The sequence below is a fragment of the Pristiophorus japonicus genome, unplaced genomic scaffold, assembly GCF_044704955.1.
Source record: "Pristiophorus japonicus isolate sPriJap1 unplaced genomic scaffold, sPriJap1.hap1 HAP1_SCAFFOLD_300, whole genome shotgun sequence".
In the NCBI taxonomy this organism is placed as follows: Eukaryota; Metazoa; Chordata; class Chondrichthyes; family Pristiophoridae; genus Pristiophorus; species Pristiophorus japonicus.
The window spans coordinates 490,637-516,944 of NW_027252780.1; the positions used below are offsets into that span (position 1 = coordinate 490,637).

Below are 26,308 nucleotides of genomic sequence, written 5' to 3' on the forward strand. Positions count from 1 at the left end.
GTCCGCTTCACAGCTTGCTCTGCCCGTGCATGCAGATCGACAATGATGATTACTTGCCATGAGATTCTTTAAGCAAACAGCCTTCCTTCACTTCAGGTGAGTGACTGAAAGAGATGGTTGGTTTCTCGGCAGAATCACAACAAAGAATATAAAATTTCACGTAGCGAGCTAAGTTGACCGCGGCAGGACTCGAACCTGCAATCTTCTGATAACTTTGCGGTTGTAATCGAAGTCAGACGCCTTATCCATTAGGCCACGCGGCCGCTGCCAGCACCGTCCATTGTGTTGTTGTGTATATTGCGAGCAAATTCGGGGCAACTGCAATATCAAGGAGTGGATTTAGGAAAAGATGAGCATATTTCGAGTGAATGAACAGATGCACTGCGATCTGGGTGCGCACCGGCGTAGGCAACCCTGATGTAAATTGGAACACTATAGTTTAACAATTCGGTCATTGCAGCTGAAATCATACTCCTTCTCAAACAATACAGGATGACCCGGGTTTTTGAGAAAATCCGTTTTAAAGGGAAAGATTATGAACCGGAACTGACAACCAGCCCATTTAAACAGACACAGAATGATCCGGGATTGCAAGGACATCCCTTTTACCCAGATGCAGAATGACCCTTGACTGACAGAAGTTCCCTTTTAAAAGAATAAAGTGAGATTTCGATCATCCCTGAAGGCAATTGTGCAGTGGGGATCAAGACCACGCGGCGCAGAGACTGTTATTGAAGCCACAGGTGATGGACAAGGAGGGAGGGAAGGACGTAAAACCAGCCCAGTATGAAACACACAAACAAACTAATCTTCCTTAACCTCCAAAGGCAGGTTTTGAAATTTCAAATTGGAAATCCGGGACAGACAGCACATCCCTTTGAAACAGACACAGAATGTTGAAGGTCTGATAGCACACCATTTTACAGAGACAGAGAATGATCTCGGACAGACAGCAAATCCCCTTAAAAGGGACACGGAAATAGAATGAATAAAAGCAGATAAATATGTAAAACTCGGCAGGTCGTGCAGATTTTGTGGAGGAAGAATCCGGTTTCACGTTCTGTCGGATAATCATTCCGATATTTCAGGAAAAAGTTAAAGATTACAGATGTTTTCAACAAAAATAGCGCCTGGAAAAAATACGCAGCTAGAAAGGTCAAATGGGAACTTCTGTGATACAGCGGAAAGAAGGAGTGTATAATAATACATGGCACAATGGAGAAAGGCAAAGTGGGTGCTAATCGGGCAATAACGTAACAAAGGATGGTCCAGAGGAAGTGTGAGTGGGAATCGCAGAACCATTACCAGACAATGGGAGCGGTGCTTATCATCCGATACGTTGAACCTAATTCTTGAGGCCAGAAGACGAGAACATGCTTACAATATAGGCTGTCACCGCCTTTTAATCAGACCAGGCAGCTTTGCCAGCCCGGATTGATTTCCTGTATGCTTTGAATTCGGCAGCCAAGGGACGAATTCAAAAAGCAGCTTCTCTCATCTTTTCAGCTCTAGAGAAACAGGACGCACACATATTCAGGACAGAGGTGGAGATTGACGCTGAATGTATGCTTATCCCAATTGAGGTGAACTTATGCGTACAGACAGGAAGATATACTGATCAAGTATCGGCCGGAACCAAACAAGGCTTTAGGTTATCCAACGAGTCACAGAGCCGAGTACCTCTGAGATATTTTAACTTTACTCAGTTTGGCGGGTTTCACTTTGCTCTGGGATTTGGATGCTAAGGGAACATCGGCGTAAAATCACACGTTTTAACGTGACATACGTCTGTTTTCTCACATGTCGAGCGGATGTTAGAAGCGGAACTTTGAGTAAAACATGGCGGGGCTCGTCCGGGATTTGGCCCGTGACCTCTCGCATTTCAAATGTGATCAATCCGAAGGGAGAATCATAACCGTGGACCAAGGAGCCGCCGACAGTGAAAAGCGCAGCTCTCAGATTCTGACGGTGGTGAGAAATGATATTATGGCCCATCGTGCATGTGGTGTCTCTCAGATACCTATCTAATTAGTGCCCCTCGCCATTGTACTGCAACTGTTCTCCTTTTGACGAATATATTATTAATTTGAGACATGACATGAGGAAAGTACAGCATCCCTGTAAGTAAAAGGGGAATTTGGCGATGAGGTTAAATGTGAATGTCAAAAAGTGGTCAAGCTGAAAGCCAACGACGACGAGAATAGGATTCGAATCCATGCGTGCAGAGCACAATGGATTAGCAGTCCATCGTCTGAATCTCTCGGCCACCTCGTCTCTGCTATAAGACATCGTCAGCCATTCAATCTCCTGCTTTTTGTATCCAAACAGAAATAATGTGCAAGAAAGTCCACTTCACAGCTTGCTCTGCCCGTGCATGCAGATCGACAATGATGCAAGCTTGCCATGAGATTCTTTCAGCAAACAGCCTTCCTTCACTTCAGGTGAGTGACTGGAAGCGATGGTTGGTTTCTCGGCAGAATCACAACAAAGAATATAAAATTTCACGTAGCCAGCTAAGTTGACCGCGGCAGGACTCGAACCTGCAATCTTTTAATAACTTTGTGGTTGTAATCGAAGTCAGACGCCTTATCCATTAGGCCACGCAGAAGCTGCCAGCACCAATCATTGTGTTGTTGTGTTTATTGCGAGCAAATTCGGTGCAACTGCAATATCAAGGAGTGGATTCAGGAAAATATTTGCATATTTCGAGTGAATGAACAGATGCACTGCGATCTGGGTGCGCACCGGCGCAGGCAATCCCAATATAAATTGGAACACTATAGTTTAACAATTCGGTCATTGCAGCTGAAATCATACTCCTTCTCAAACAATACAGGATGACCCGCGATTATGAGAAAATCCGTTTTAAAGGGAAAGATTATGAACCGGAATTGACAACCAGCCCCTTTAAACAGACACAGAATGATCCGGGATTGCAAGGACATCCCTTTTACCCAGATGCAGAATGACCCTTGACTGACAGCAGTTCCCTTTTAAAAGAATAAAGTGAGATTTCGATCATCACTGAAGGCAATTGTGCAGTGGGGCTCAGGACCACGCGGCGCAGAGACTGTTATTGAAGCCACAGGTGAAAGACAGGCAGGAAGGAAGGAAGGAGGGAGGGACGTAAAACCAGCCCAGTCTGAAACACACAAACAAACTAATATTCCTTAACCTCCAAAGGCAGGTTTTGAAATTTCAAATTGGAAATCCGGGACAGATAGCACATCCCTTTGAAACAGACACAGAATGATGAGGGTCTGATAGCACACCATTTTACAGAGACAGAGAATGATCTCGGACAGACAGCAAATCCCCTTAAAAGGGACACGGAAATAGAATGAATAAAAACAGATAAATATGTAAAACTCGGCAGGTCGTGCAGATTTTGTGGAGGAAGAATTCGGTTTCACGTTCTGTCGGATAATCATTCTGATATTTCAGGAAAAAGTTAAAGATTACAGATGTTTTCAACAAACATAGCGCCTGGAAAAAATACGCAGCGAGAAATGTCAAATGGGAACGTTTGTGATACAGCGGAACGCAGGAGTGATTAAATAATACATGGCACAATGGAGAAAGGTAAAGTGGGTGGTAATCGGGCAATAACGTAACAAAGGATGGACCAGAGGAGGTGTTAGTGGGAATAGCAGAACCATTACCAGACAATAGGAGCGGTGCTTATCATCCGATACGTTGAACCTAATGCTGAGGCCAGAAGACGAGAACATGCTTACAATGTAGGCTGTCACCACCTTTTAATCAGACCAGGCAGCTTTGCCAGCCCGGATTGATTTCCTGTCCGCTTTGAATTCGGCAGCCAAGGGACGAATTCAAAAGGCAGCTTCTCTCATCTTTTCAGCTCTAGAGAAACAGGACGCACACATATTCAGGGCAGAGGTGGAGATTGACGCTGAATGTATGCTTATCCCAATTGAGGTGAACTTATGCGTACAGACAGGAAGATTACTGATCAAGTATCGGCCGGAACCAAACAAGGCTTTAGGTTATCCAACGAGTCATAGAGCCGAGTACCTCTGAGATATTTTAACTTTACTCAGTTTGGCAGGTTTCACTTTGCTCTGGGATTTGGATGCTAAGGGAACATCGGCGTAAAATCACACGTTTTAACGTGAAATACGTCAGTTTTCTCACATGTCGAGCGGCTGTTAGAAGCGGAACTTTGAGTAAAACATCGCGGGGCTCGTCCGGAATTTGGCCCGTGACCTCTCGCATTTCAAATGTGATCAATCCGAAGGGAGAATCATAACCGTGGACCAACGATCCGCCGACAGTGAAAAGCGCAGCTCTCAGATTCTGACGGTGGTGAGAAATGATATTATGGCCCATCGTGCATGTGCTGTCTCTCTGATACCTATCGAATTAGCGCCCCTCGCCATTGTACTGCAACTGTTCTGCTTTGGACGAATATATTATTAATTTGAGACATGACATGAGGAAAGTACAGCATCCCTGAAAGTAAAAGGGGAATTTGGCGATGAGATGAAATGTGAATGTCAGAAAGTGGTTAAGCTGCAAGCCAACGACGACGAGAATGGGATTCGAACCCATGCGTGCAGAGGACAATGGATTAGCAGTCCATCGCCTTAACCACTCGGCCACCTCGTCTCTGCTATAAGACATCGTCAGCCATTCAATGTCCTGCTTTTTGTATCCAAACAGAAATAATGTGCAAGAAAGTCCACTTCACAGCTTGCTCTGCCCGTGCATGCAGATCGACAATGATGAAAACTTGCCATGAGATTCTTTAAGCAAACAGCCTTCCTTCACTTCAGGTGAGTGACTGAAAGAGATGGTTGGTTTCTCGGCAGAATCACAACAAAGAATATAAAATACAGAATACAGAACCTTGCGGTACCCCACGAGTCACTGCCTGCCATTCTGAAAAGTCCCCATTTACTCCTACTTTTTGCTTCCTGTCTGACAACCAGTTCTCAATCCATGTCAGCACACTACCCCCAATCCCATGTGCTTTAACTTTGCTCATTAATCTCTTGTGTGGGACCTTGTCGAAAGCCTTATGAAAGTCCAAATATACCACATCAACTGGTTCTCCCTTGTCCACTCTACTGGAAACATCCTCAAAAAATTCCAGAAGATTTGTCAAGCATGATTTCCCTGTCACAAACCCATGCTGACTTGGACCTATCTTATTACCTCTTTCCAAATGCACTGCTATGACATCCTTAATAATTGATTCCATCATTTTACCCACTACCGATGTCAGGTTGACCGGTTTATAATTCTTTGTTTTCTCTCTCCCTTCATTTTTAAAAAGTGGGGTTACATTGGCTACCCTCCACTCCATAGGAACTGATCCAGAGTCAATGGAATGTTTGAAAATGACTGTCAATGCATCCACTATTTCCAAGGCCATCTCCTTAAGTACTCTGGGATGCAGTCCATCAGGCCCTGGGAATTTATCGGCCTTCAATCCCATCAATTTCCCCAACACAATTTCCCGACTAATAAGGATTACCCTCAGTTCCTCCTCCTTACTAGACCCTCTGACCTCTTTTATATCCGGAAGGTTGTTTGTGCCCTCCTCAGTGAATACCGAACCAAAGTACTTGTTCAATTGGTCCGCCATTTCTTTGTTCCCCGTTATGACTTCCCCTGATTCTGACTGCAGGGGACCTACGTTTGTCTTTACTAACCTGTTTCTCTTTACATATCTATAGAAACTTTTGCAATCCGTCTTAATGTTCACTGCAAGCTTCTTCTCGTACTCCATTTCCCCTGCCCTAATCAAACCCTTTGTCCTCCTCTGCTTAGTTGTAAATTTCTCCCAGTCCCCGGGTTTGCTGCTATTTCTGGTCAATGTGTATGCCACTTCCTTGGCATTAATGCTATCCCTGATTTCCCTTGATCGCCACGGTTGAGCCACCTTCCATTTTTTATTTTTACGCCAGATAGGAATGTACAATTGTTGTAGTTCATCCATGCGGTCTCTAAATGTCTGCCATTGCCCATCCACAGTCAACCCCTTCAGTATCATTTCCCAATCTATCCTAGCCAATTCACGCCTCATACCTTCAAAGTTACCCTTCTTTCAGTTCTGGACCATGGTCTCTGAATTAACTGTTTCATTCTCCATCCGAATGCAGAATCCCACCATATTATGGTCACTCTTCCCCAAGGGGCCTCGCACAACGAGATTGCTAATTAATCTTCTCTCATTACACAACACCCAGTCTAAGATGGCCTCCCGCCTCGTTGGTTCCTCGACATATTGGTCGATAAAACCATCCCTGATGCAGTACAGGAAATCCTCCTCCACCGTATTGCTTCAGGGCAGAGGTGGAGATTGACGCTGATATTATGGCCCATCGTGCATGTGCTGTCTCTCAGATACCTATCTAATTCGAGCCCCTCGCCATTGTCCTGCAACTGTTCTCCTTTTGACGAATATATTATTAATTTGAGACATGACATGAGGAAAGTGCAGCATCCCTCCAAGTAAAAGTGGAATTTGGCGATGAGGTTAAATGTGAATGTCAAAAAGTGGTTAAGCTGTAAGCCAACGACGACGAGAATGGGATTCGAACCCATGCGTGCAGAGGACAATGGATTAGCAGTCCATCGCCTTAACCACTCGGCCACCTCGTCTCTGCTATAAGACATCGTCAGCCATTCAATGTCCTGCTTTTTGTATCCAAACAGAAATAATGTGCAAGAAAGTCCACTTCACAGCTTGCTCTGCCCGTGCATGCAGATCGACAATGATGAAAACTTGCCATGAGATTCTTTAAGCAAACAGCCTTCCTTCACTTCAGGTGAGTGACTGAAAGAGATGGTTGGTTTCTCGGCAGAATCACAACAAAGAATATAAAATACAGAATACAGAACCTTGCGGTACCCCACGAGTCACTGCCTGCCATTCTGAAAAGTCCCCATTTACTCCTACTTTTTGCTTCCTGTCTGACAACCAGTTCTCAATCCATGTCAGCACACTACCCCCAATCCCATGTGCTTTAACTTTGCTCATTAATCTCTTGTGTGGGACCTTGTCGAAAGCCTTATGAAAGTCCAAATATACCACATCAACTGGTTCTCCCTTGTCCACTCTACTGGAAACATCCTCAAAAAATTCCAGAAGATTTGTCAAGCATGATTTCCCTGTCACAAACCCATGCTGACTTGGACCTATCTTATTACCTCTTTCCAAATGCACTGCTATGACATCCTTAATAATTGATTCCATCATTTTACCCACTACCGATGTCAGGTTGACCGGTTTATAATTCTTTGTTTTCTCTCTCCCTTCATTTTTAAAAAGTGGGGTTACATTGGCTACCCTCCACTCCATAGGAACTGATCCAGAGTCAATGGAATGTTTGAAAATGACTGTCAATGCATCCACTATTTCCAAGGCCATCTCCTTAAGTACTCTGGGATGCAGTCCATCAGGCCCTGGGAATTTATCGGCCTTCAATCCCATCAATTTCCCCAACACAATTTCCCGAGTAATAAGGATTACCCTCAGTTCCTCCTCCTTACTAGACCCTCTGACCTCTTTTATATCCGGAAGGTTGTTTGTGCCCTCCTCAGTGAATACCGAACCAAAGTACTTGTTCAATTGGTCCGCCATTTCTTTGTTCCCCGTTATGACTTCCCCTGATTCTGACTGCAGGGGACCTACGTTTGTCTTTACTAACCTGTTTCTCTTTACATATCTATAGAAACTTTTGCAATCCGTCTTAATGTTCACTGCAAGCTTCTTCTCGTACTCCATTTCCCCTGCCCTAATCAAACCCTTTGTCCTCCTCTGCTTAGTTGTAAATTTCTCCCAGTCCCCGGGTTTGCTGCTATTTCTGGTCAATGTGTATGCCACTTCCTTGGCATTAATGCTATCCCTGATTTCCCTTGATCGCCACGGTTGAGCCACCTTCCATTTTTTATTTTTACGCCAGATAGGAATGTACAATTGTTGTAGTTCATCCATGCGGTCTCTAAATGTCTGCCATTGCCCATCCACAGTCAACCCCTTCAGTATCATTTCCCAATCTATCCTAGCCAATTCACGCCTCATACCTTCAAAGTTACCCTTCTTTCAGTTCTGGACCATGGTCTCTGAATTAACTGTTTCATTCTCCATCCGAATGCAGAATCCCACCATATTATGGTCACTCTTCCCCAAGGGGCCTCGCACAACGAGATTGCTAATTAATCTTCTCTCATTACACAACACCCTGTCTAAGATGGCCTCCCGCCTCGTTGGTTCCTCGACATATTGGTCTATAAAACCATCCCTTATGCAGTACAGGAAATCCTCCTCCACCGTATTGCTTCAGGGCAGAGGTGGAGATTGACGCTGATATTATGGCCCATCGTGCATGTGCTGTCTCTCAGATACCTATCTAATTCGAGCCCCTCGCCATTGTCCTGCAACTGTTCTCCTTTTGACGAATATATTATTAATTTGAGACATGACATGAGGAAAGTGCAGCATCCCTCCAAGTAAAAGTGGAATTTGGCGATGAGGTTAAATGTGAATGTCAAAAAGTGGTTAAGCTGTAAGCCAACGACGACGATGGGATTCGAACCCATGCGTGCAGAGCACAATGGATTAGCAGTCCATCGCCTTAACCTCTCGGCCACCTCGTCTCTGCTTTCACCCACAGTCAGCCATTCAATCTCCTGCTTTTTGTATCCAAACAGAAATAATGTGCAAGAAGTTCCACTTCACAGCTTGCTCTGCCCTTGCATGCAGATAGACAATGATGAAAACTTGCCATGAGATTATTTGAGCAAACAGACTTTCTTCACTTCAGGTGAGTGACTGGAAGAGATGGTTGGTTTCTCGGCAGAATCACAACAAAGAATATAAAATTTCACGTAGCGAGCTAAGTTGACAGCGGCAGGACTCGAACCTGCAATCTTCTGATAACTTTGCGGTTGTAATCGAAGTCAGACGCCTTATCCATTAGGCCACGCGGCCGCTGCCAGCAACATTCATTGTGTTGTTGTATATATTGCGAGCAAATTCGGGGCAACTGCAATATCAAGAAGTGGATTTCGGAAAAGATGAGCATATTTCGAGTGAATGAACAGATGCTCTGCGATCTGGGTGCGCACCGGCGCAGGCAACCCCAATGTAAATTGGAAAACTATAGTTTAACAATTCGGTCATTGCAGCTGAAATCATACTCCATCTCAAACAATACAGGATGACCCGGGTTTATGAGAAAGTCCGTTTTAAAGGGAAAGATTATGAACAGGAACTGACAACCAGCCCATTTAAACAGACACAGAATGATCCGGGATTGCAAATACATCCCTTTTACCCAGATCCAGAATGACCCTTGACTGACAGCAGTTCCCTTTTAAAAGAATAAAGTGAGATTTCGATCATCCTGGAAGGCAATTGTGTCGTGGGGCTCAGGACCACGCGTGGCAGAGACTGTTATTGAAGCCAAAGGTGATACAGGCAGGAAGGAGGGAGGGATGTAAAACCAGCCCAGTCTGAAATATATAAATATTTAACATTTTAAGAAAATAAATGCATTTAAATTCTGTTTAAAAAAAATTGAATTTGAGTTGTTTTAAAGAAATAAATAATTGATTCATAATCTATGTATTTTGTTATTGAACGATGTGTTTCTATATGAATTCCATTGGAAATGAGAGGTGCAGTCAATAAATACCCAAACACAGCAAGCCCATGGTGGAAGACAAGCCGTGAGGGAAGATGTGGGCTACAAGGGCGATCTTTTAAAGTCGAGTGTATATTTCTGCTGGATCTGACTGCAGCTGCTTGTGCTGTGAAAGAGGTCAAATGTAATGGAGCCCAGCGCAGGCAGAACAGAAAAAGCATATTTATTTTGGAAGTTAAAAATTTGGGATTATATATAAATATACACATATAAATATACATGTATAAACAAAGTCAGTCATTCAGTCATGTCATGTCTTGGTTTGATTTGATTTGAATTTGAAAATAAGGATGGAGGATGTCATCATGTCACACAGCCCACACGCAAACCCTGCCTAAAATCGCTATATTTCTAACTTGTGTATTTTCCCTTCTTTCAGATTTGGAATAGCAAAATCACACAGCAGATTCTTCTACCGTCAGAGAGTCCACTAAGGAGTGTTCAATCAAATCAGTACGGTTTCACGTTGCATTTAATGCATTTTTCTCACAGCACGTTTGCACACACTCTAGCTTACACAAACACACAAACAAACTAGAATTCCTTCACCTCCAAAGGCAGGGTTGAAATTTTAAATTGGAATCCGGGACAGACAGCACATTCCTTTTAAACAGACACAGAATGATGAGGGTCTGATAGCACACCATTTTATAGAGACAGGGAATGATCTCGGACAGACAGCACATCCCCTTAAAAGTGACACAGAAATAGAATGAATAAAAACAGATAAATATGTAAAACTCGGCAGGTCGTGCAGATTTTGTGGAGGAAGAATCCGGTTTCATGTTCTGTCGGATAATCATTCCGATATTTCAGGAAAAAGTTAAAGATTACAGATGTTTTCAACAAAAATAGCGCCTGGAAAAAATACTCAGCGAGAAAGGTCAAATGGGAACGTCTGAGATACAGTGGAACGCAGGAGTGATTAAATAATACATGGCACAATGGAGAAAGGCAAAGTGGGTGGTAATCGGGCAATAACGTAACAAAGGATCGTCCAGAGGAGGTGTTAGTGGTATTAGCAGAACCATTACCAGAAAATGGGAGCGGTGCTTTTGATCCGATACGTTGAAAATCATGTTGAGGTCAGAAGACGAGAACATGCCTACAATAGAGGGTGTCACCGCATTTTAATCAGACCAGGCAGCTTTGCCAGCCCGGATTGATTTCCTGTCCGCTTTGCATTCGGCAGCCAAGGGACGAATTCAAAAGGCAGCTTCTCTCATCTTTTCAGCTCTAGAGAAACAGGACGCACTCATATTCAGGGCAGAGGTGGAGATTGACGCTAAATGTCAGCTTCTCTCAATTGATGTGAAGTTATGCGTACAGACAGGAAGATATACTGATCAAGTATTGGCCGGAACCAAACAAGGCTTTAGGTTATCCAACGAGTCACAGAGCCGAGTACCTGTGAGATATGTTAACTTTACTCACTTTGGCGGGTTTCACTTTGCTCTGGGATTTGGATGCTTATGAAACATCGGCGTAAAATCACACGTGTTAACGTGAAATATGTCTGTTTTCTCACATGTCGAGCGGCTGTTCGAAGCGGAAATTTGAGTAAAACATGGCGGGGCTCGTCCGGGATTTGGCCCGTGACTCTCGCATTTCAAATGTGATCGTTCCGAAGCAAGAATCATAACCGTGGACCAACGAGCCGCCGACAGTGAAAAGTGCAGCTCTCTGATTCTGACGGTGGTGAGAAATGATATTATGGCCCATCGTGCATGTGCTGTCTCTCAGATACCTATCTAATTAGTGTCCCTCGCCATTGTACTGCAACTTTTCTCCTTTTGACGAATATATTATTAATTTGAGACATGACATGAGGAAAGTACAGCATCCCTGTAAGTAAAAGGGGAATTTGGCGATGAGGTTAAATGTGAATGTCAAAACGTGGTCAAGCTGTAAGCCAACGACGACGAGTCCATCGCCTTAGCCTCTCGGCCACCTCGTCTCTGCCTTAATACATCGTCAGCCATTCAATCTCCTGCTTTTTGTATCCAAACAGAAATAATGTGCAAGAAAGTCCACTTCACTGCTTGCTCTGCCCGTGCATGCAGATCGACAATGATGAAAACTTGCCATGAGATTCTTTAAGCAAACAGCCTTCCTTTACTTCAGGTGAGTGACTGGAATAGATGATTGGTTTCTCGGCAGAATCACAACAAAGAATATAACATTTCACGTAGCGAGCTAAATTGACCGTGGCAGGACTCTTCTGATAATTTCGCGTTTTTCATCGAAGACAGACGCCTTATCCTTCAGGCTACGCGACGTGCATTGTGTTGTTGTGTATATTGGGAGAAAATTCGGGGCAAGTGCAACATCAAGGTGTGGATTTACGAAAAGCTGAGCATATTTCGAGTGAATGAACAGATGCACTGCGATCTGGGTGCGCACCGGCGCAGGCAACCCTAATGTAAATTGGAACACAACAGTTTAACAATTCGGTCGTTGCAGCTGAAATCATACTCCTTCTCAAACTATACAGGATGACCCGGGTTTATGAGAAAATCCGTTTTAAAGGGAAAGATTATGAAGCGGAACTGACAACCAGCCCGTTTAAACAGACACAGAATGATCCGGGACTGCAAGGACATCCCTTTTACCCAGATGCAGAATGAGCCTGGACTGACAGCAGTTCCCTTTTAAAAGAATAAAGTGAGATTTCTATTATCCCTGAAGGCAATTGTGTAGTGGGGTTCAGGAGCACGCGGGACAGAGACGGTTATTGAAGCCACAGGTGATTGACAGGCAGGAGGAGGGAGGGACGTAAAAGCAGCCCAGACTGAAAGCCAATTTTTAAATATAGATATATTTAACATTTTAAGAAAATAAGTACATTTAATTTTTTTTTAAATTGAATTTGATTTGTTTTAAATAAATAAATAATTGATTCATAATCCATATATTTTTGATTGAACAAAGGCTGTGTGACTGGAAGAATTAGATTGGAAATGAGGAGGTGCAGTCAATAAATACCCAAACACAGGAAGCCCATGCTGGAAGACAAGACACGAGGGAAGCTGTGGGCTACAAAGGCGATCTTTTAAAGTCGCGTGTGACTTGCTGCTGGATCTGACAGCAGCTGCTTGTGCTGTGAAAGAGGTCAAATGTAATAGAGCCCGGAGCAGGCGGAACAGAAAAAGAACATTTAATTTGGAAGTTAAAAAGTTGGGATTGGATATAAATATATATATATATACAAAGTCAGTCAGTCAGTCATGTCTTGTCTCGTCTTGTCTTGATTTTATTTTATTTTATTTGAATTTGAAAATAAGGGTGGAGGATGTCATCACATCACACAGCCCACACGTAAGCCCTCGATAAAATCGCTATATTTCTAACTTGTGTATTTTCCCTTCTTTCAGATGTGGAATAGCAAAATCCGACAGCAGATTCTTCTACCGTCAGAGAGTCCACGAAAGAGTGTTCAATCAAATCAGTGCGGTTTCAAGCTGCATGCAATGCATTTTTCTCACATAACAGTAAGATCGCACAGCACATTTGCACACACACTGGCTTACACAAACACACAAACAAACTAAAATTCCTGCACCCTCTAAAGGCAGTTTTTGAAATTTGAAATGTGAACTCCGGGACAGACAGCACATCGCTTTTAAACAGATACAGAATGACGCAGAGCTGATAGCACACCATTTTAAATAGACAGAGAATGATCCCAGACAGACAGCACATCCCCGTAAAAGGGACAAGGAAACAGGATGAATAAAAACAGATAAATATGTAAAACACAACAGCTGGTGCAGATTCTGTGGATGAAGAACTCGGTTTCACGTTCTGTCGGATAATCATTCCTATATTTTAGGGAAAAGTTCACGATTACAGGTTTTTCAACAAAAATAGCGCCTGGAAATAATACGCAGCGAGAAAGGTCAATTGGGAACGTCTGTGATACAGTGGAACGCAGCAGTGATTAAATAATACATGGCACAATGGAGAATGGTAAAGTGGGTGGTAATCGGGCAAGAACGTATCAAAGGATGGTCCAGAAGAGGTGTTAGTGGGAATAGCAGAACCATTACCAGACAATGGGAGCCGTGCTTTTCACCCGATAGGTTGAACCTAATGTTGAGGCCAGAAGACGAGAACATGCCTACAATATAAGGTGTCAACGCCTTTTAATCAGACCAGGTAGCTTGGCCACCTCGGATTGATTTCCTGTCCGCTCTGAATTCGGCAACCAAGAGACTAATTCAAAAACTTGCTTCTATCATCTTTTCAGCTCAAGAGAAAGAAGACCCACTCATATTCAGGGCAGAGGTGGAGATTGACGCTGAATGTGCGTATCCCCATTGAGTAGAGCTGATGCGCACAGACAGGAAGATTCACTGATCAATTATTGGCCGGAACTAAACACGGGTTTAGGTTATCCAACGAGTCACAGAGCCGAGTACCTCTGAGATACTTTAACTTTACTCAGTTGTGTGAGTTTCACTTTGCTGTGGGATTTGGACACTGTGGGAACAATCGCTGCAAAATCACATGTTTTAATGTGAAATATGTCTGTTTTCTCACATGTCAAGCGGCTGTGAGGAGCGGAACTTTGAATAAAAAATGGCGGGGCTCGTCCAGGATTTGGCCCGAGAACTGTCGCATTTCAAATGTGATCATTCCTAAGCGATAATCATATCCCGAAACCAACGAGCCGCCGACAGTGAAGATTGCAGCTCTCAGATTCTGACGGTAGTGAGAAAAGCTGTTAGGCCCATCGTATTATGCTGTCACTCAGAGACCAATCGAATTAGTCCCCCTCTCCTCAGTGCAACAAATGTTGTCCATTTGACGAATATATTATTAATTTGAGACATGACATGATCAAAGTGCAGCATCCTTGTCAGTGAAAGGGAAATTCGGCGATGAGGTTAACGTGATTGACAAAGTTACCAGGGGAGTCAAAGCTGAGCACAAATACGATGAGGATGGGATTCGAACCCATGCGTGCAGAACAAAATTGATTAATAGTTCATCGCCTTAATTTCTCGGCCACCTCGTCTTTTATTCAGCCAATCGTCAGCCTTTCAATCTCCTGCTTTTTGTAACCCAACAGAAATAATGTGCAAGAAAGTCCACTTCACAGCTTGCTCTGCCCGTGCATGCAGATCGAGAATGATTAACTCGTGCCATTAGATTCTTAACGCAAACAGTCTTCCTTTACTTCAGGTGAGTGACTCGAAGAGATGGTTGTTTTTTCGGCAGAATCGCAACAAATATAAAATTTCACGCAGCAAGTTAATTGACCGCGGCAAGATACGAATCTGCAATGTTTTGATAAGTTCGCGGTTATATCGAAGTCAGACGCCGTATCCATTAGCCCACGCGGCCGCTGCCACCATCATATACTGTGTTGTTGTGTATATTGCGAGCAAAATCAAGTCGTGGATTTAGGAAAAGATGAGCATATTTCGAGTAAATGAACAGATGTACTGCGATCTGGGTGCGCACAGGCGCAGGCAACCCCAATGTAAATTGGAACACAACAGTTTAACAATTCGATCATTGCAGCTGAAATCATACTCCTTCTCAAACTATACAGGATGACCCGGGTTTATGAGAAAATCCGTTTTAAAGGGAAAGATTATGAACCGGAACTGTCAACCAGCCCTTTTAAACAGATACAGAATGATCGGGGACTGCAAGGACATCCCTTTTACCCAGATGCAGAATCACTATTGACTGACCGCAGTTCCCTTTTAAAAGAATAAAGTGAGATTTCTATCATCCCTGAAGGCAATTGTGCTGTGGAGCTCAGGACCACGCGGGGCAGAGACGGTAATTGAAGCCACAGGTGGTAGACAGGCAGGAAGGAGGGAGGGATGTAAAACCAGCCCAGTCTGAAAGACAATTTAGAAATATATATATATTAAACAACTTAAGAAAATAAATACATTTAATTTTTATTTAAAAATAATTGAATTTGATTTATTTTAAATAAATAACTAATTGATTCATAATCTAGATATTTTTTGATTGAACGAAGGCTGTGTGACTGGAATAATTCCATTAGAAATGAGGGGGTGCCTCTTATCAACAACGGCAGACATTGATATGGAGATTCAACATCTCCTCCAGTGCTCCAGTGCAGCCTTCGGCCGCCTGCCGAAAAAACTGTTTGAAGACCAGGCCCTCAAATCTACCACCAAACTCATGGTCTACAGGGCTGTAATAATACCCGCCCTCCTGTATGGGTCTGAGGCATGGACGATGTGCAGAAGGCACCTCAGGTCGCTGGAGATATATCACCAATGATGTCTCCGCAAGATCCTGCAAATTTCCTGGGAGGACAGGCGCATCAACATCAGTGTCCTCGACCAGGGTAACATCCCCAGTATTGAAGCACTGACCACACTCGATCAGCTTCGCTGGGCAGGCCACATAGTACGCATTCCAGATGTGAGACTCCCGAAGCAATGCTTTATGCGGAACTCCTTCCTGGTAAACGAGCCAAAGGAATACAGCGTAAACGTTATAAGGACACCCTCAAAGCCTCGCTGGGAAAGTGCGACATCACCACTGACATCTGTGAGTCCCTGGCCGCAGATCGCCCGAGGTGGAGAAAATCCATCAGGGAGGGCGTTGAGCTCTTTGAGGCTCGATGCAAGGAGCATGAAGAGCCCAGGCGCACGCAGCGGAAGGAGCGTGCGGCAAACCAGCCCTACCGACCCCTTCCCCTGACGAATGTCTGTCCCACCTGTGAAAGGGTCTGTGGCTCTCGTATCGGACTGCTCAGCCATCAAAGAATTCACTTTGGGAGTGGAAGCAAGTCCTCCATAGGACCCCTGGACCTGATGGCTTATATCCTGTGGATACAACCAATGCATCCATAGGATATAAGCCATCAGGTCCAGGGGACTTGTCCGCCTTTAGTCCCATTATTTTACCTCATACTACTTCATTCGTGATAATGATAGTATTAAGTTCCTCCCTCCATATAGCCCTTGGATTATCCACTATTTGGATGTTTTTACTGACTTCTACCGTGAGAACTGAAACAAAATATTTGTTCAAAGTCTCTGCCATTTCCCTGTTCTCGATTATTAATGCCCCAGTCTCATCCTCCACGAGACTAACATTTACTTTAGCCACTCTTTTCCTTTTTACATACCTGTAGAAACTCTTACTATCTGTTTTTATATTTCGTTCAAGTTAACATTCATAATCTACCCTCTTTTAACCATATTTTTAGTCGTTCTTTGCTGGATTATAGAAATGTCCCAATCCTCTGGACTCGCGCGAGTGGATGATTGGGTGAGCGTGACGGAACAGGTGGCCGACAAGTTGCTGCAAAATAATTCAGAACAATTATACCTCAAACGACCTCCAAACAGAGCGGATTACGTGCGAATGCCGACAGCTACTGATTCATTGTGAACAGAGCTCGGACTTACTCAGAAGCAATTCGATTACATTCCTAATCCAAAGATTTAACCACCCAGCCACGGCAGCTAGCACGTCGCATTTTTTTAAACACACACTGAATGAAGCAGCACTGAGAGCGCAATCCTTTTAAACAGATAAATACTGATCCGAGACTGACAGTACAACAACTTGATGTCGCTGTATTACACAATAGAAAGCGGGAATGGCTGAATCGCTTTCGGCGGGAATTAAATGCTGTACTCCTTGCTTGTCTCAGCTAATCAGCTCGTTGGTCAAGGGGTATGATTGTCACTTATTTAGGAAAATAATGGAACCCTTACTAATGGAGAAAATAGAAGAACATCTAGAAACCAAAAGGATAAAAATAAATAATCAGCATGGATTTCAATAGGGAAAGTACTGCTGGACCAAACTCATAATGTTTGTAGAGGTTATAGAGAGGGTAGACATTGATCATGCAATAAGTATAAGGTATCTAGATTTTCAAAAGACCCTCGCTATGATACCCAATAATAACCTGCTGAGCAACGTCAGGGTATAAGCAGCAGAATGCATAGCGAGCTAGCTTCAAGACTGAAATCAGAGATTGGAGGTAAAAGGCAGATACTCACATTGGCAGGAGATGGGTAGTGGTGTTCGGAAAGGATCAATGCCGGAACCACTATTGTTCACAATTTATATTAACGATTTAGAATTTGGAACTAAAAACAGAATTTCCAAATTTGCCAATGATACCAAATTGGAGGAAATTTATACTGAGGAGGACTGCAACAAATTAAGTACAACATTAATAAACACACAGAATGGGCATATAATTTTCAATTAAGTTCCAAACACATACATGTGAGGTAATACATTTTGGTAGGAAGAATATGGAGGTCACTAATTACTTGGCACAAACGACTCTCGGTGGGGTAGAGGAACAATAGGATCTCTGAGTACAACTACACAAATCACAAAAATTGTCACAGAGTTTAGGAAGACAAAATAAAGGTAACTAAGCAGTGGAGGTTATTTCTAGTGGTATAAAATTGCAAAATAGGAAGGTTATGCTAAACCTGTATTGAACCTCGGTTAGACCACACTTAGAGTACTGCATGCAGTTCTAGTCATCCTATTATAAAGATGATATAGAGGCATTTGGGAGGGTGCAGAGAAGATTTACACGGATGCTACCAGAAATGGGAGGTTATTCATAAGTGGAAATAATGAACAAGCTGGGTCTCTTTTCTCTTGAAGATTGATCTATAGGGGTGACCTAATAGATTTATTTAAAATTATGAAAGATTTTGATGGAGTGTTTACAGAGAGAATGTTTTCACATGTGGGGAAGAGCATAACTGGAGGCCACCAATATAAGATAGTCATCAAGAAATCCAGAAATCAAATAGAGAATTCAGAAGCAACTTCTTTCTGGAAATAGTGATGAGAATGTGGAACTCAAAAGCGTAGGAGTGGTTCAAGTGAATAGTATAGATACATTTAATGAGAGGCTATACAAGCATATGAGGTAGAAAGGAATAGATGGCTATGCTGATAGATTTAAATCAAGAAAGACTCCAGAATATTCGAGTGGAACATAAACGCTGGCATGGTCAGAATAGCCAGAAAGGCAGTATCCGCTGTGCTGTCCTTTGTAAGCCTATTTAATTCAGTTATCTGCAGCATTATGCATTGGATTCAATGACAAGCTCTCTGAGTATAGGTAGGAGTGTCTGTGTCACTGTAAGAGCCTTCTGTTTCTGTGTAATAGTTTCTGAGTCTCTTTAGGTGCTGTCTGGGTCTGTGTTGCAGCTGCCTGTGTAAGAATTTGAGCTGACTGTATCTGTTGAAGTGTTGTCCGGGTTTGTGTAGGAGCATCGGGCTTTGTGTTGCAGCTCCATGTGTCAGGTTTGGAGCTGACTGGGTCTGTGCAAGAGTTGTCTCTTTTTGTGCCGGAGAGTCTGCATCTGTGATGGAGTGTGTCTGTCTCTGGTTGATCTCCCTGGGTCAGTGTGGTTCTGCATTGAGCTTTTTGATTCAGTACCGGTGCTGTCTTTATCTTTAATTGAGATGTCTGCATCTCCGAAGCGAGCTGTCTGGCTCGGTGAACGAGCAGTCTGGTCCTTTGTCGGAACAGTCTGCGCCCGTGCAAGAACTGCTTATATCTGTGTAGGAGTTCTTGGATCTGTGTTGGTGATGCCTTGGCCAGGGTAGAGCTGTCTATGTCTATGTAGGAGGGAATTAATCTGTCTCGGAGGTCCCAATGTCTCTGAACGGAGCTGTATGGGTTTGTGTAGGAAAGTTTGTGCCTGTGCTGTTAATCCCTGCTTCAGTGTAGCACATGCCTGGTTCTGTACAGGAGCTGCCTACTTTCGCGAAGGAAATGTCAGTGTCTCTGTCGAAGCTCACTGGAAATGTGTTGGTATTGTATGCGGCTGATGAGGACATATTTGCTCCTGTGTAGGTGATGCTGGGTCTCTGAAAGGAACTGTCTCAGTCTGTACACAAGCATTTTGATGCTGTGTATGCGCTTTGCCTGTCTGCACAGGAGTGTATGGATCTGTGCAGTAATGTCTGACTCGGTGTAGGATCAATACCCCTCTGTGCGGGAGCTGCATGGGTCTGTTTAGCCGCTGTCTCGGTCGGTGCAGGAACAGTTTGGATCTGTGAAGGTAGATTGTGGTACTGTGTCGGAAGATTGTGAATCTGTGAAGGTCGAGTCTGGGACTGTGAAAGAGCCGTCTGAATATGTGTTGCAGCTGTCTGGCTCTGTGAAGGAATAGTCTGGGGCTGTGAAAGTACATAGAAATCTAGAAATCCACAGCGCTGAAGGAGGCCAATTCGGCCCATAGTATACATGCCAGCCGACAAAAAGCCACAAGGCCCTTTGATCAACAACCCTGAAGGCTATATATGAACCTGTGAAGTATGACAATGGCGGAAAGATAAAGAACGCCCAGACCAATAATTCCGCCCCAGACAACTTCTACACACCTTGCACCGAAAAATTATACACACCACCCAACCCGAGCTATGCAAATGCATGGGAGAAGCAAAAAATAGAAAAAAAACAGGCTAATTGTGGGAAAAAAATCTGTTAAAATTCCGCTCCATCTACGCGATCAAAATTAGTCCAACAGATCAACTTGGTCGAATTGGAATCCCTGCAGTACTTACCATCGTATCTGTGCCAGCCAACAAGAGTTTATACAGCCTAATCCCACTTACCAGCTCTCGGTCCGTAACTCTGCTGATTACAGCAAGGACATTGTACTTGACTGTATACAACATTGGTTAGGCCGCAGCTGGAGTACTGTGTGCAGTTCTGGTCACCACATTTCAAAAAAAAAGATGCGATTGTGCTGGAAAGGGTACTGAGGAGATTTACAAAAAAAGTTGCCTGGACTGGAGAATTTTTGTGATGAGGAAAGATTGCAAATACTGAGTCTGTTTTCTTTGGACCAGAGGAGCCTGAGGGGAGACCATATTGAGGTGCATAACTTTATGAGGGCTCTAAATAGAGTTGGTAGGAAATTCCTATTTCCCTTTGCAGAGTGGTCAAAAAACAGGAGGAATCGATTTAAACTAATTTCGGGTTGGACCAATTCCCCTATCTCGGGCGCCTCCTATCAACAAGAGCAGGCATTGATGATGAGATCCAACACCGCCTCCAGTACGCCAGTGCAGCCTTCGGCCGCCTGAGGAAAAGAGTGTTTGAGGATGAGTCCCTCAAAACTTTCACCAAGCTCGTGGTCTACAAGGCGGTAGTAATACCCACCCTCCTGTATGGCTCAGGGACGTGGACTATGTACAGTAAACATCTCAAGCCGCTGGAGAAATGCCACCAGAGATGTCTCCGCAAGATCCTGCAAATCCCCTGGGAGGACTGACGCACAAACATTCGCGTCCTCGTCCAGGACGTCATCCCCAGCATTGCACCACTTACCACACTTGATCAGCTCCGCTGGGCAGGCCATATGCCACACACGAGACTGCCATAGCAAGCGCTCTTCTCGGAACTCGTCCACGGCAAATGAGCCAAAGGCGGACAGAGGAAACGTTACAAAGACACCCTCAAAGCCTCCCTGATAAAGTGTGACATCCCCACTGTGACCTGGGAGTACCTTGGCCATAGATCGCCCTAAGTGGAGGAAGTGACTGCGGGAGTGTGCTGAGCTCCTCGAGCATCATCGCCGAGAGCATGCAGAAATCAGGTGCAGGCAGCGGAAGGAGCTGCGGCACACCAGGCTCCCTGCCCATCCTTTCCCTCAACGTCGGTCTGTCTGACCTGTGACAGAGACTGTGGTTCCCGTATGGAACTGTACAGCTATCTAAGAACACGTGCAAAGAGTGGAAGCAAGTCTTCCTCGATTCCGAGGGACTGCCTATGATGATGAATTCGGGGGGGGGTTAGATGAGCTGTGAGGATAAATGTCTTTACCCAGGGCGTCGTGGCAGTCGCGAACTCAATGCCTGAATGGGTGGTAGCGGCAGAAAACCTGACACATTTTAAAAATATTTGGATACCACTTAAATTGCTGTAACCCAAAGGACGCACTTAGAGCTGGGAAGTGGGAATTAGGCTGGAAAGCTCTTGATCGGCCTCCACGGGCACTATTGGCTGAAATGCTGTACATTTTTGCATTTCCTGCACGACAAAGTGATCACATTTTAAAAGTAATTAATTTGCTCTGAACTGCTTTGGGAAGTGCTGAGCTGAAAGTCGCTATAGGAATGCTATCATTTTAATGTAAACGTGCCATAAGAAAGTACATAGCATGAAGACCGGTTTCCTCACTCGGTTAGCGCTTGGTGTTATTAACGCCAAATTGGCGAGTTCGAACCTATTACGGGCCATTTATTTTATTTTTGGTGGTGCGATTGGGCTGCAAGTATTTTAGAGCAACTTAAACATTCAGGGACGAAACTTACACCAAACCTGTAATACAATGAAGCAATGCTGCAAAACATTACTTCTGCCTAGAGCTGGTGGCCCTGCCGAGTGTTTCCAGCATTAAATGAACAATTCCATATCCTCCGGGGATTTGTGACTTCTCGTATTTCAATCAGTGAAAGGCTCAAAGCCGCTGATTGGTTTGTAGTGCAAAGTATGGAACTGATCTAAATTCAATTCCACTGCGTAATCCCTCATTATAAGAACATAAGAATTAGGAACAGGAGTCGGCCATCTAGCCCCTCGAGCCTGATCCGCCACTCAACAAGATCATGGCTGATCTGGCCGTGGACTCAGCTCCACTGACCCGCCCGCTCCCAGTAACCCTTAATTCCTATATTGGTTAAAAATGTATCTACCTGTGTTTTGAATACATTCAATGAGCTAGCCTCAACTGCTTCCTTGGGCAGAGAATTCCACACATTCACAACTCTCTGGGAGAAGAAATTCCTTCTCAACTCAGTTTAAAATTGGCTCCCCCGTATTTTGAGGCTATGCCCCCTAGTTCTAGTCTCCCCGACCAGTGGAAATAACCTCTCTTCCTCTATCTTCTCTATCCCTTTCATTATTTTAAATGTTGCTTTCAGATCACCCCTCATCCTTCTGAACTCCAACGAGTAAAGACCCAGTCTACGCAATATATCATAATAATCAGCCTCGTGAATGGTCTCTGTACCCCCTTCAAAGCTAGTATATCCTTCCTAAAGAAAGGTGATCAAAACTGCACGCATTACTCCAGGAGCGTCCTCAACAATGCCCTATATAGTTGCAGCAGGACCTCCCTGCTTTTGTACTCAATCCCTCTCGCAATGAAGGCCAACATTCCATTCGCCGTCCTGATTACCTGCTGCAACTGCAAACTAACATTTTGGGATTAATGCACAAGGACCCCCAGGTCCCTCTGCACCTCAGCATGTTGTAATTTCTCCCCATTCAAATAACATTCCTTTTTACTGTTTTTTTTCCCCAAGGTGGATGACCTCACATTTTCCGAAATTGTATTCCATCTGCCAAACCTTAGCCCATTCGCTTCACCGATCTAAATCTCTTTGCAGCCTCTCTGTGTCCTCTACACAATCCGCTTTCCCACTAATCTTTATGTCATCTGCAAATTTTGTTACACGACACTCAGTCCCCTCTTCCAGGTCATCTATGTATGTTGTAAACAGTTGTAGTCCCAGCACCGATCCCTGCGGCACACAACTAACCACCGATTTCCAACCCGAAAAGGATCCATTAATCCCGACTCTCTGCTTTCTGTTAGCCAGCCAATTCTCTATCCATGCTAATACTTTTCCTCTAACTCCGCATACCTTTTATCTTCTGCAGTAACCTTTTGTGTGGTACCTTATCAAAAGCCTTTTGGAAATCTAAATACACCACATCCATCGGTACACCTCTAGCCACCATGCTCGTTATATCCTCAAAGTATTCCAGTAAATTATTTAAACATGCTTTCCCCTTGCTGAATCCATGTTGCGTCTGCTTGATTGTCTATTCCTATCTCGATGTCCCGCTATTTTTTCCTTAATGATAGCTTCAAGCATTTTCCCCACGACAGATGTTAAACTAACCGGCTTATAGTTACCTGCCTTTTGTCTGCCCCCTTTTTTAAACAGAGGCGTTACATTTGCTGCTTTTTAATTCGCTGGTACCTCCCCAGAGTCCAGAGAATTTTGGTAGATTATAACGAATGCATCTGCTCGAACGTCTGCCATCTCTTTTAATATCCTGGGATGCATTTCATCAGGACCAGGGGACTTGTCTACCTTGAGTCCTGTTAGCCTGTCCAGCACTACCCCCCGAGTGTAGTGATTACCTCAAGGTCCTTCCTTCCCACATTCCCGTGACCAGCAATTTTTGGCATGGTTTTTGTGTGTTTCACTGTGAAGACCGAAGCAAAATAATTGGTTGAGGTCTGAGCCATTTCCTCATTTTTCCATTATTAAATCCCCCTTCTCATCTTCTGAGCGACCAACATTTACTTTGGTCACTCTTTTCCGTTTTATATATCGGTAAAAGCTTTTACTAACTATTTTTATGTTTTGTGCAAGTTTACCTTCGTAATCTATTTTTCCTTCCTTTATTGCTTTCTTCGTCATTCTTTGCTGTCGTATAAAACTTTCCCAATCTGCTAGTTTCCCACTAACCTTGGCCACCTTATACGCATCGGTTTTTATTTTGATACTCTCCTTTATTTCCTAGGTTATCCATGGCTGGTTATCCCTTCTCTTACCGCCCTTCTTTTTCACTGGAATATATTTTTGTTGAGCACTATGAAAGAGGTCCATAAAAGTCCTCCACTGTTCTTCAATTGTGTCACCGTTTAGCCTGTGTTTCCAGTCTACTGTAGCCAACTCTGCCCTCATCCCACTATAGTCACCTTTGGTTAAGCAGAGTTCGCTCGTTTACGACACTACTTCCTCACCCTCAACCTGTATTACAACTTCAACCATACTGTGATCACTCATTCTGAGAGGATCTTTTACTGGGAGATCGTTTATTATTCCTGTCTTATTAAACAGGACCAGATCTATGATAGCTTGCTCCCTTGCATGTTCTGTAACATACTGTTCTAAGAAACAATCCCGTATGCATTCTATGCATTCCTCCTCAAGGCTACCCAGTGCGATTTGATTTGACCAATCGATATGTCGGTTAAATCCACCATGATTACTGCCGTTCCTTTTTGACATGCCTCCATTATTCCCTTGTTTATTGCCCGCCCCACCATGAAGCTATTATTTGGGGGCATATAAACTACGCCCAACTGTGACTTTTTCCCCGTACTATCTCTAATCTCCACCCACATTGATTCAACATTTTGTTCATTAGAGCCAATATCGTCTCTCACAACTGCCCTGATATAATCCTTTATTAACAGAGCTACCCCACCTCCTTTCCCTTCTTGTATATCTTTCCGAATTGTCAGATACCCCTGTATGTTTAATTCCCTGTCCTGGCCAACCTGCAACGTTTCTGTAATGGCCACCAAATCATACCCATTTATGATGATTTGTGCCGTCAAATCATTTATTTTATTTCGAATGCTGCATGCGGTTAGGTAGAGTGTTTTAATACTAGTTTGTAAACCATGATTTTTAGTTTTGACCCCTCCTGCAGCCCCTTTATATTCATACATATTGTCCCTTTCTATCACTTTGTCGTTTCCACTTACCCCAGTGGTCGTCTGCTCTATTGCCTCCTGCTTTTTGCATTTTTTCTTGGTGTCCTGTGATCCGAGCTCTCACCCACTCTAACTAGCTCAGAACCCTCTCCTGGGTTCCGAATACTCCTTGCATTGCGGCACCGAGATTTCATGCTTGCCTTTTTATTACACTTTGACCCTTTAGAATTTTGCTGTACATTCATCTGCTGGAAACTGCAGGGGCCACGTCGCTGAATGGATAAGGCATCTACTTTGATGCAAACACTGATGTAATCAGAAAATTGCAACGTCAAACGCTGCCGTGGTCATTTTGGCAAATCTCGTTCATCTTTATAAAACCAAACCATGTTCGCACTCATAAACGAAAGGTGAGTTCCTCCCAAACAATGCACTGATCTTTATTAAAAGGCATTTGTTCATGCTGTGTTTATTGCTCACTGATTTTTGGAGATAGTGTCCAACAAACCAACAATTAATATCGATAAACTATTAATGTTTCCAGTTCGAACAACAGCTTCGCGTCAATCAGTTTAATAAAGGGCAGTGGAGGGAATTGGGATCAGATTCCAATGAGATCCCCGTGAGTCGATAAAAAAAGGAGCACTTGCAGAATCGCTGCGAGCAGGGTTCGAACCTGCGCAGGGAAACCCCCATTGGATTTCAAGTCCAACGCCTTAACCACTCGGCCATCGCAGCTCTCCAGTAGAGCTGCTTTAATAGTCGAATCGTTGGTGCAATTTATCAGAGAGACCGCCTGCATGCTTTCCCGATTGCATCTCCCAGACGATGTGAACATTAAATCGTAGAATCACAGAATTTTACAGCAAAGAAGGAAAAATGTCGTTCAGAACTTAAAGAATTTACATTTCGCAAAAACTGAACAGTCTTGAGAGCTTCTTTCTCGAAAAACAAGTGACATATATTTTTAACATGATGAAGGTATTTGATCGAGTTGATGTGGAGAAAATGTTTGCTATTTTACAGGAGTTCAGAAAGGGAGGTCACCGATAAATTCAGTAGACAATTCAAGAGCAACTTATTTACCAAAGAGTGGTTTGAATGTGGAAGATGCTACATAAGCAGTAGTTGAGGCGAATAGCACAGAGTCATTTTAAAGGGAAT

At 43.7% G+C, this 26,308-nt stretch overlaps 6 non-coding genes across 6 annotated transcripts; all 6 read right to left on the minus strand.

Moving 5' to 3' along the window:
• Positions 1-174: 174 nt before the first annotated feature.
• trnar-ucg (transfer RNA arginine (anticodon UCG)) lies at positions 175-263 on the minus strand. Its single transcript is given in 2 exon segments — positions 175-210; positions 227-263. It is a non-coding gene; the product is annotated as a tRNA-Arg (tRNA).
• Positions 264-4,547: 4,284 nt separating this feature from the next.
• On the minus strand, positions 4,548-4,629 carry trnas-gcu (transfer RNA serine (anticodon GCU)). Its single transcript has one exon. It is a non-coding gene; the product is annotated as a tRNA-Ser (tRNA).
• Positions 4,630-6,548: 1,919 nt separating this feature from the next.
• Positions 6,549-6,630, minus strand: trnas-gcu (transfer RNA serine (anticodon GCU)). The gene has a single exon. It is a non-coding gene; the product is annotated as a tRNA-Ser (tRNA).
• Positions 6,631-8,546: 1,916 nt separating this feature from the next.
• Positions 8,547-8,628, minus strand: trnas-gcu (transfer RNA serine (anticodon GCU)). The gene has a single exon. It is a non-coding gene; the product is annotated as a tRNA-Ser (tRNA).
• A 245-nt stretch (positions 8,629-8,873) lies between these two features.
• Positions 8,874-8,962, minus strand: trnar-ucg (transfer RNA arginine (anticodon UCG)). The gene is given in 2 exon segments: positions 8,874-8,909; positions 8,926-8,962. It is a non-coding gene; the product is annotated as a tRNA-Arg (tRNA).
• A 16,837-nt stretch (positions 8,963-25,799) lies between these two features.
• On the minus strand, positions 25,800-25,882 carry trnas-uga (transfer RNA serine (anticodon UGA)). Its single transcript has one exon. It is a non-coding gene; the product is annotated as a tRNA-Ser (tRNA).
• Positions 25,883-26,308: the final 426 nt, after the last annotated feature.